This window comes from Anas acuta, chromosome 1 (genome assembly GCF_963932015.1).
Source record: "Anas acuta chromosome 1, bAnaAcu1.1, whole genome shotgun sequence".
Taxonomy (NCBI): Eukaryota; Metazoa; Chordata; class Aves; order Anseriformes; family Anatidae; genus Anas; species Anas acuta.
In genome coordinates, this window is record NC_088979.1 from 109,005,508 (window position 1) to 109,009,469 (window position 3,962).

Below are 3,962 nucleotides of genomic sequence, written 5' to 3' on the forward strand. Positions count from 1 at the left end.
GGTCCATCCGGCAATTTCCAAGCACATCCACATCTCCCCTTCCAGCATTTACCATGCCCCCCTCACATCTACGTTACACACGTTTCTGGATGTAGCGTGACTGTCACTAGAACAAAAAATAAAAACACTCCTAACAAAGGGATGGGATGGAGTCTTCTGTCTCCTCAAAGCTGTTTGTGACTCTTACACCACAGACCACGTGAGCCATATCTGGCTCAGGAGCTGCTGGAGTAGGTCACACACCATCTCACTGCTTTGCAGCCCATGGCCACCTGTGGCCAGCACAACCCATGTTTTGCATCCAAGCAAACTCCCTTTGGGCATCTCTCTCCTGATGAGTGCTGGTGGGAAACCCAGGGGGCCGAGCACCCTGCAGTTTGGAGAGGGAATAGCATGTGTGAGCACGCCAGCCTACAGCAGGATGCAGCTGGTTCTGCTCAGCCCTTATTATTCTCCACCCTTGAACACCTAAAACTCAGCTCTGGCTGTTTCTTCCTTTGCAAGATGGCATGCCTGGTTCTGTTTTTCTTTACTTTCCAAGTGCCATCAAAGTCCCAAGTTTGTCAGACCCTGGGGAAATAGGAAGCAATTCCACCTTGCTGCATCTGTGGGAGATGGCCAGACTGCTAGGTTAGACCTGCAGGTTTGCCTCTGCTTGGAACAATTTTCTGAGTTTTTCCTAACGGAGCCTTTAAAGCTGTATCTGCAGGGTGTGGAAAGGTCAGCCCAGATCCCGAGAGAAACCTGGGCTCTGACAAGTTTCTCTCACTGGGACAGGTGGATGTCCGTGTAATGCCTTTTAACAGCATAAATCAGATCCTGAAATAGAGTGGATAAATGCAGCCAGTCATTTTGCAGCCTTATTTAAGCCACAGGACTCCTCACACAAATCCTTACAATAAGATCAGGCTGTCTACAGAGTCAAAAGCTGCCTCGCAGAAGGTGAAGAGAGTCCAGCTCAAGGACTGACAGACAAGTTGGAAAGGCTGCAGTGACACACCTGGTGCTTTTGGAAGAAGCCAGCACCAACACCGAGATTGCTTTGTCCTGGAACAACCGCATTCAGGGCTTCATTTTTTGGAGTTACCTCCTGCTTATAAGCACCTGGCTGCAGAGTGCCCTCAGCTCTTCGCTGTCCATTTGGAGGCACTGCCAGGTAGCACGACCCCCTGGGGTATCTCCAGGTGGCCGAGTGGCAGCGATGTGCAGTGACCACAGAGAATGAACACTGCTGGAAGCCACAGCAGCGACATCTGACCAAGAGCGACGCCATCTGAGGTGGGAAGCCAGCAGGTGAACCTGGATTACCCCGGTATTTTCTGGCCCTTCAGCACGCCTGACACTCAGTGAAGCGGCCAAATGAGAGGAGACAGCTCTGGCCGGGAGCAGCGGAGGAGCACGTGTGCCTGTGTCAGGCTGCCAGGCCGCAGCTGCCCATGCACAGGCTGGCAGCGACCGCCCTGCAGAGCCCGCAGCAAGCGGTGGCACGATGCTGGCAGACCCAGCACCTCCAGCACGGCCTCTGTGCAGAGTCCTATGAGGCCAGGCAGCAAGCAGGCTCCTCCTCGCTCCAGCCTTGCCCCTGCAACTATGGTGCGTAGCTCCTCGGCGTGGGAAAGAAACTGCTGGTGTTTGTCCAGGCTGGAGATACTGAGCTCTCTGGAGTGGAAAGGGGAGTTTTATTTTTTCCCCAGTGCCATGCTCTCTGCTGGCTGTCCAGGCAAAGGCACCAGGACATTTACATGCTGCGCTCCTTGGCTGAGGGGCCATCTCCTCCTCTGTTGTCCCGGGAAGAGTCAACACTCTGTGGTCTGATCCTCCACCAGCTCCTTCCCGTGTTCCTCTTGCTCTTATCCTTGGCTGCTGCTCTTCAGCAGTCAGTTTGAGCTGGGGAGCCTTGCAGGGCTCAGAGTTGTTTTACCTCTTCCGTCCCAGCAGAAGCTCATTTTAAGTCTTCTATGTGACAGTGGCAATGGTACCCAAACTGGCTGGCATGCCAGTTTGGATGGCATGCACCTTGCTCCTGTCCTCTTAGTCTGGCTCTCCCAGCCCCTCAGGATCGGCAGACCGTGTTGGATGCAAGATGGTCTCTTTTCCACTCTTCTGCTCCTTCCCATTTAGATTCATCTTCAAACCTATAGGCAGGACCAGAGCCGCACCAGGAGACTCTGTGAGGGCAGTGATGCTCTTACACTCCTATCTCTCCTGTTGTCCATCCCAGAGATGCCCCAGGGCCGCTTCCATCTCTAGGGCAGCATAACACAATTTTGCCAGCCTTGAGAGATGCTTTCAGCTGGCTCTGACTTCTTGGTCTCTACCTAATCAAATCCACGAATTGTTTTTTCAGTAACATGATCCCTTACGGAGCCCATAACTCAGGATGGGCTACATTTCTTCGGCAGACAGTCTACTCCACTTGTGGGAGAGGGGAAAAAAAAAGTATTTTTGCAGTAACTATTCTAATTCAGCAAGCCACTGGTAAAACATCTTCTGGTTTTTGTTTCCCAAACATCTTGAAGTGATGTTGTTTCTAGATGAAGATCTATTCTGAGGAAGAGAAAGAGATATCCAAAGAACAAAATGTTCTCTTAAGCCTCAGATCAAGTCCACTTTTCTTCAGTCCAAATTTTTTATTTGCTCACAAAAACAAGCAAACAAACAAAAAAAAACACACAACAAACCAAACCAAAACAACAACAACAAAAAAATAACAGCAACAAACAAACAAACAAAAAAAACCACCACCAACAGTTTTTCACACATCCAGGTTCTGTGAAAGGTAAGGCATTAACATGAGCAAGACAATTGTGTGTGACTCATGCGCTCACCTGAGTGCAATTCCTCCTGCAAGCACACAGGGCTGATTAAACATGTGAACACTCACAGCAGCTCCGACTGGGAATGTGGTTAGTAACTGATTGATGTCTTCTGGTAACAGGGCAAAGGCAACTTCAGAAGCAAACCAAAGCAGATTCTATTTGCTAGCTTTGTTATCTGCTTTTCTGCAAACACACCAGCAAGATCTAATAGCAGGGAATTTTAATAATCTTGTGTTCATTAAAATAATAACTTTGTTACCATTTATTACTTATATTTTCACAATCCTTTTGGTCCTGTCACATGGTTAGGATAAACAGCTGACCCCAATGCTTTTTTATACTGGGGATGACATTTTTATTTGGCTCTACTTCCTGTTCTCCTATCTTGTTTGGGGAGAGAAAAGTCTTTACATGGAAGTTTGTGTCTCAAATCACTTTCATTGCCTTGGTATGAACTTCTTTTCCTACTCCTCTCAAAGTCTGGAGTAACATCTAGCCTATTATTCTCAGTGCCCATGAGAAAAAGGAGAAGTTACCACAATTAATATGCACCAAACTGACAATGCTTTGTATTGTTGAACATATGAAAATGTTTCCAGTGTCCTTTTGTAACCCATTCCTAGAGCACCTACCTTACTGCATAGATTTTGCCAGCACAAGCACACCCACACGGATAGGAGAGACTTAGTTACACTAGGACAATTGTTGTGTGGATGTGATTTGAATTCTTTTGCTATCAATCATAGGCAAAACAACAGGAATAGCATTTGTGTATTGACATCAGGGATTTTGCAGCATAATGCATAATTCAGTTGGTTAGGTGTGTGATATTTCTCTCCTGACACCGCTAATTCTTGCCAGCAAGCCTCACCCTCTCACCCTGCGATTTGCTTTTAGCTGCTGCTTCCATCAAACAGTCCACAAGGATACAAAATACTAAAGGGCTCATGGTTAAATTAGATTGCACAAAAACAGGCGTGCCATGCAATTTCCTCCCACCCCAAATGTGTATTTCATAACAGGGAACGGTATTTGTTACCATTTTTATATTTACCTCTCCCCATTAGATTCCTTTGAAGTTGCTCAGCTTTTTTTTGTTTTGTTTTGTTTTATTTCACGTCCAAGCACAACAGCATCAATATA

General features: G+C 47.3%; 1 long non-coding RNA gene across 1 annotated transcript; it reads right to left on the bottom strand.

Annotated features, from left to right (window-relative positions):
• Positions 1 to 282: 282 nt before the first annotated feature.
• LOC137861012 (uncharacterized) lies at positions 283 to 3,071 on the bottom strand. Its single transcript, XR_011099314.1, has 2 exons — positions 2,829 to 3,071; positions 283 to 2,547 (listed from the first exon to the last, which is right to left on the bottom strand). It is a non-coding gene; the product is annotated as an uncharacterized lncRNA (long non-coding RNA).
• Between the last annotated feature and the right edge of the window lie 891 nt (positions 3,072 to 3,962).